We start from the raw sequence: 6997 nt of genomic DNA, 5'->3' as shown, positions 1-6997 counted from the left end.
ACACAAAGCACAATAAAAGCATCAAACCAGCATCAGTTTCTAGACAGACACAGAAATAAACAAAAGAGAGGGCAAAAAGGCATTTCTTTTGTAAGCGGGTTCCTCACCGGTTCTTGCTCAAACTCTAAGTGGCTGACAACGACAAAAATTGGTTTTTGGTCACACAATGGGCAAGCCTTCATACGATCAACATTAACAGCAAAGCCACAAACAGAGCAAGTACAGTTGCTTGACTGTTTTGCACCCACAGAGGACCATGGGCCACAATCAGACACAGTAAAAAACAGAGCTGTTCTGTGTTGTCTTTGGTTGTGCGTGTATGTAGTTCGTAGTTATCGTAAGTGTTACACATGCTGTGCCATGTGTGAAAGTAAGGAAAATTATTTAAGGAATAAATGGGCTAAAAACAATGGCAAAGCAAACCACTGTTAAACATAAAATATTCAAACAAAAAAAGCAAATTCCTAATCAAGTGGTTTCATGTGATGCTTTAAGGATAAGAGAAAAGATGATCCATGGAAACAACAAAAACTGTTAAGAAGAGAGAAAACAAGTATGGGGCCGCCACAGTATGAATCCGCCTTTTAGGCATCAAAGAGGGTAAAAAGACCTGTGAGGTGGAGTGGAAGTCTATCTATAGCAGTATGCTGACGACAGTGCTTATGAGTTACACACACACACACCAGATTCAATCACATACACATCAGACACACACACCACCGCCTTAAAAAGACATTAAACTATCAAAGCTGCCAATGGATGAAGGTAACAAAAAAAGTACAAAACAACAAGTATAAATAGAAAAACAGAGGCAAAAACCCTCCCTCTCTGCTCTCGCAGGACTTCCACTGAAAACAATATAAAACTCTTTAGAACAAAAGAAAGACACATCGATTGACTTCACACAAAAGCATAATGCAAAACAAAACAAAACGAAACAAAGAAAAAAGGGTGGAGACGATAAATGTGGGAAGTCTGTGATTGTAACGATCAAGCACTCCCTCTTTCCGATCTCCGTCTCGTTTGTGATTCGGGCGAAATCAAACCCCTCTTGGGAGGGCTCCCTCTCCCTTTTCCTCACTCTTTCCCCTTCCCTTAATTTGACATTTTTCTGACTGTCACCCTTCTTTTTTCCTGCCTTTGTCTCAGTCAGGACTGTCAGCACAGCAAGTTCTGAGCATTGCAGTTTAGGCTCAAGTTACAAAGTAGGATCACGCAACAACACACACCACACCAACACACACACACCACACACACTACGTGGTCCAATAGTTTATAGACACCTTAAAATATGTACCATATGTTATTGTACACATTTCATTCCGCAACCATGGCATTAATCTCGCTGCAATAGCCTTCCAACTTTTGGACTTCCTCAAAGATTTTTTCAGAACTGGGCTGTGGCACCTTTCTCTAACTCATCCCGAAGCACATTAGATTAATTCATCCCAAAGGTGTTGAATGGGGTTGAGGTCAGAGCTCTGTCTTTCACACTGAACTAGGAAAACCATTTCTTTATAGACATTACTTTGGCCACAGGGGTCTTGTCCTGTTGAAACAGGAAAGGACCCTCCCCAAACTGTTACCACAAAGTTAGAAGCAATATCACTGTGTGCTGCAGCGTTAAAGACCTTGAAAACATATGTTCACAATCAGCTTTTTACTATGAATGATGGGATCCTACATGAACACACATCTGAGATTTGGTTATTTAACAGTTATGTTTTTCTTTTTTCCCCCCACTAGTTTGAAGTAGAAACAGTTGAATCAGAACCTGATGAATGTCAGTGCGAGTTTTGGTCACTGTCAGTCAAATCTGACCAAACCACACTCACACAGTCCTAATGAAGCACATTAGGAGTTGTTGACCTACCAGCACCTCCACAGCTAATTAATTACCACATTGTATCTTGTTTAATCTTTCCTACAAAAGGTTAAAACCTGGCCAACACCAGCAACTTTATGGGATATTACCCAACATATTTAACTATTCCTTCAAATTCTTAATAAATAATACCTTTTTAAAAACTTTGATTGTTGCTTATTTAGTCAAAAATAATTAATACAGAGAAATACTTTTTGTTTTTTCAGGGGCTTTAGTATTTCCCACAGATGGAAACAAGGTGTCTTCTGTATACTTTTGACCATATAGAGTAATCTCACACACCAACACTCATTCCGTCCCTCCAGTTTCTGATGGCATTTGATCCACAGCCAGGTGTCGGCTTGCCTGCTTGGCCAGTTTTTCATGCACGTATGTGTCACTGCGTCCATCTGTCTCAGCAGCGTCACACTGACTTTTATCTTTTTGATCTGCGGTGTCACAACATATGGACTCCTGGACCAGTCTCATCCTGTACCCACCCCAAAGCCAACAATCTGTCCTGAAACACATTCAGACGTGTTATGGGTCCTGACTCACAAACACACACACGTCTATTTTGCTGTTATAAATACCAGACACATTCATCAGAAAAAACGAGGAGGAGCTCCCCAGTCATCTTCCCAAATGGTTCCGCTATTTAATATTCAACACTGCTTCTAAACTGCTGTTAATTTGATCTTTTTCTTTGCTAAATTGGAGCCCACTTCAATGTGTGATTGGGCAAATTATTTTCCATGCAACTTTTGCACAAGTTGACTGCTCTACTGAACAGAACTGGACCACGCCCAACTGATTTACTCCTTATCATAAAAACGCCCACAAACAAAAGGAAGGTTATAGTTCTCAGTGGAAGTATCCAACATTGTGAGGCTTCCTGTTTTTCAAGGGTTAGTTCACCCAAATGTCACACCACCAGTGGTATATCGCTGTGCAGATAGGTATGGTTTGATTTAACCAGGTTTTTTTCTGCACCCAAATAAAAGTGAAAACAACATCTTTTGTGGTTTTTGCAATTTTGCAAAATAACCTAAAAAAACAGCAACATCTCTTCATAGGAACGTCTCTATTACTATGAATATTCCACAGAATATGCAGTCAGCAGTTATCATAGGGACTATATCTTTGGTAGAAAGTATTTAGGGGTGGCGTCAGAAGTCGGACAGATGGTTATCACAAACTCTTGGCAGCTAAAACTAAACCTGGATACTGTAGAACTAGAGTAAAGCATTTTGTAATTTGGTGAACTGACATCTATAATACTATTTATTGGTTTCGGTCAAATACTAACAAATGCAGCCCTGAAGTCCAACCAAGCACAAAAAACTAGGATATAAACGTGCACTTGTTTTGGGCAATGCTTGTGGTTAAGTTCTTTCCAATCAGTGGTGACACATCGTTGCAGCTGTCGGAGTTAATGTGATCGCTCAGCTTGTGGAATGTAAATGCTTTCCGTTGCTTACACAAAGAGAATAATAACATGTTTACAGCCAAGATGACAACAGCAGCAGCTTTCTGTTACTGTGGCCTAACCGGAGGCGTGTGCTGGTTCCTATTTCAAAATCCCATTTTCAAGAACTTAATTTCTTGATTTTATTTGAAGCATTTGGTGCGATTCAGCTATAGTGTTCCATCAGTGCAGTTCTTCACGGGTTTAAACTTTCAAATATACAAGATGAGGAGTCAAAACTAAGGAACTTTTGTATACCAAGACGACAATACACTTTTCTGTACTCTTTGAAAGTTTTCCACACATTCCTGACCTATGTATGGGCCACAAAGAGAAAGTAAAAGAAAGAAAGCAAGTAAAATGACCTTCTTTTTTCTGAGCCCCCACACCCTCCTCCTTGATTTCCGGCCTGCCTGTCGCTAATGTTTCTTGGAAAAGATCAATCGGTGGGAGCCACAGGGCTGGCGGGGGGCCAGAGCCGTGAAGGCATGTAGAGCCCTGTAGACAGGCAGCCAGCCGCTCCGCTAGCACAACAACAGATGGGGGGTGATTGTGGTGGTGGTGGGGCAACACAGCCCTGGAGACACACATCTGTACGGGATACACACACATGCTGAATGCTACAAAACATGTGTTGATGGTTAGTGTGTGTGCTGAAAAGAGGGTTGGACCAGTTTAGAGGGCTGATGGGGATCATTTTAGCCTGACGTTGCTGATTTTGGGAATGATATTCTGTGTCTAGTCTTGGGACATATGAAAGGGGCACTTCACCAATTTTACACATACACAGTTTACTCATGTGGTGAGTCCTACTCAGCCTGAGAAAACTGTTCTATGTTTTCTCGGGCTTACAGTTTATAAATGTATTCGATTTCTAACAGAAAGCCGGTGTTATAATCTGGTGGCATGGAGTTTGACAAACTTGAACATTCAACAACTGACCTGACTGGCTGATATGCAGCAGTTCACTACTTACTGACAGTGGCCTGATATACTAAAGTATATGAAGACAACCTGCACTGAGAAAAATGGAAATATTTCTTTAGAAAACATCCTCTGACAGCACTTACATCCTCAGCTTAGACCACTCCAGAACATCAACCTTCCCAATGGGTCCAAGTTTGTTTCCTGTTGCTAATATCAATAACTGAAAGGATATAAAGACGGCGCCAAGCTGTTTCCTAGCAACGCAATTCTAAACATGTCTGCAGTGGCATCGCTCCATCTTGTTACAGTTTTGCCTTTTACAGTTAATTTATTCACTCTGTCCCAATCACCTGAAGCAAGCAGCAATGTCCATTGCAGATAAGCTGAGCTGAGAAAACCTGATTAAAAAGGTTAAAAGTCAGTATCTTCAGTAAATGTTTGACAAAATGTTCAAATACTGTAAATAGGGTGAAATTCTTACAGTATGTTGTGATTATAGGCTGATAGGCTCATTTCCTTTCCCATATGTTATTGCTCTATGCTCGATTTTATGATGGATCATGACAGAAATGACACCAGACACCAGACACTGTCGAGTAATTTAAATGTCACAGGTTTGTTTAAGTCCTATAACATCTGCTGAGTGGCCACAGTCTGCCAAAGTGCCCTTGAGCAAGACACAGCCCCTCCTTTTTGGATATCAAACATTTTAAATCCATTATAAGCCCAGTGAGGCGTGCACACACACCGCTTCAATTGTTCAGCATCACAGACTCGTTTTCACTTTAACTGTCACTGGTTTATAGATTTCCTTTTACAGGGATGATGAGCTGCTCCCTTCATTTGGACAGTTTTCATATCATCGTCGCGATGACTTTTGCCTCATCAAAGTGAAAAATCAAAGCCGTTCGGTCAAGCTTATTACCTCCCTCCTCTCCACGTGTCACAACCACACTTTATCCAATAAGACACTGAGAACAGAGGTGGAAGGATTATTTCTGAAATGTCTCTTTTTGGATTTGAGTCTCCATTCATCAAGCCTAGGCTTTGTTTGAAACAGGGCTCTCCCTTTATTTTATTTTTTTCTTCTCTTTGCTCAGTCTAAAAAAATATGGCCCACTCATGTTTTCTAAGTATTTTTCTGTCTACCTTTTCTGCTCCTCATGCAAATTGTCTGCTTGCTGCGATGAGTCAGCCAAATCAATGAAAAACAATAACAAACAGAGAGAGGTGTGTGCTGGTTAATGGTGTACATACTGCGTGTGTGTCACTAGTCTCAGCTCGGCAGTGCTGTGACATTTACCGAAAACGACTGAGCAATGAGAGGTTTTGGCATTTTTTACTCAGGTCAGGTTGTAAAACAGTTTTGTTATTTCTCTGATTATCCTGCCTCAGCTCTCCCTCACCTCTTATCCTATTGGTTTGCTCTCTTGGTTGATGACCTCAGGCTGTTAGAGATCTCAGGAATTCATCAAGGGACCGTTGCATGCATATAGGGCAAGAGGCGGTGAAGTAACCCTGGCTTGTTTTCAGCACGCATGAACCTTATCTGGTATGAGTCACTCTGTCTGTCGCACACACACATAAATTATTTTAGAAAGTGCATACGGTTATGCAAACACACACACGCGCACAGTTCACCAGATGTGCAGCCTGTTTGCAGCAGGCTGAGAGTTGGGAGTTAACTCTGGTTAAATGCCTCTTGGCAGGGCTTAAACACACACCCCAACCCCGGATAGGATTGAACAGACACCCCTGTGGTCACATTTCTGAGATGACGTTTAACTTTAGAGCGAAAACTTCTTGTCTTTTGCATGTGGTGGCGTGTAAATGAGAGGATGGACTTTTTCACCAGACAGATGGAAAGAGTCTGCACATGGTTGTGGTTTAAGGCCTTGAAGTCAGAGGCAAGTGTTGTTTGTTTTTGGTACCATGAAATTAGATACTTTGGTCAATGCCATGCTAAGTGCTGACAACATAAAACGGTCATCAATGCTATTTTTAAGTGATTTTATCTAAACTGGTCCACAACCCTCCATTTAAGATAACTGCCTGAGTTCCTGATTTACCATCTCTAAAATATGACATATCATAACTCAAGTTGCCCACTTCCCTTTCAGATTCTCATTCTGCTTCATTTTTGTTCAATCAATCATTATCAATCATTACCTTTTCATAAGGCAGAAAATCTAATTTAGGAACAAAAAGCATCACATTCGGTATTGTTGTCCTCCTATCGTCTAATGTCAAATCCTATTTAAAGCTTCTCTGCTGCCCCTCTGGGGTTGGATGGGAGTTTGGCTCTCAACACCAACACCAAACCCCTAACAGCTGCTACTGCAGACCGTGCTGCCATGGAGGCACCAGCACAGACCCGACACAACTGTCAGGGGCCTAATCTGCTTTTCCCACTATGAGCTCACGGTCATGAAGAGCCAGCATGGTGGTGGATAGATATACTTACTACTTTTGCAAAAATCTTAGCTTTGTTACAGGTTCTGTCTTTAACCTGAGGCATTCAGGGTACATTTTAGGGTTTAGGGTCTAAATTATAAGGGTGGAGGTTGTAGTTCATGGTCTGACTCAAGGACACTTTAAGCAAGGTGAAACAAGTGGAAGATTTTGAGAATTTTTGCGAGACATTCTGTGGCAGTCTGGTTTCCAAGTGAAAATAAAGCTACAACATCAAATGTGTGCCTTCAGGTTTTTTGTCCTATCCTCGCCCCTCAGCAGCTTAT

This window comes from Morone saxatilis, unplaced genomic scaffold (assembly GCF_004916995.1).
Source record: "Morone saxatilis isolate NCDOM2014 unplaced genomic scaffold, NCSU_SB_2.0 Contig17, whole genome shotgun sequence".
NCBI lineage: Eukaryota > Metazoa > Chordata > Actinopteri > Moronidae > Morone > Morone saxatilis.
The sequence above is the reverse complement of the archived record's forward strand: the minus strand, read 5'-3'. Positions refer to the sequence as shown.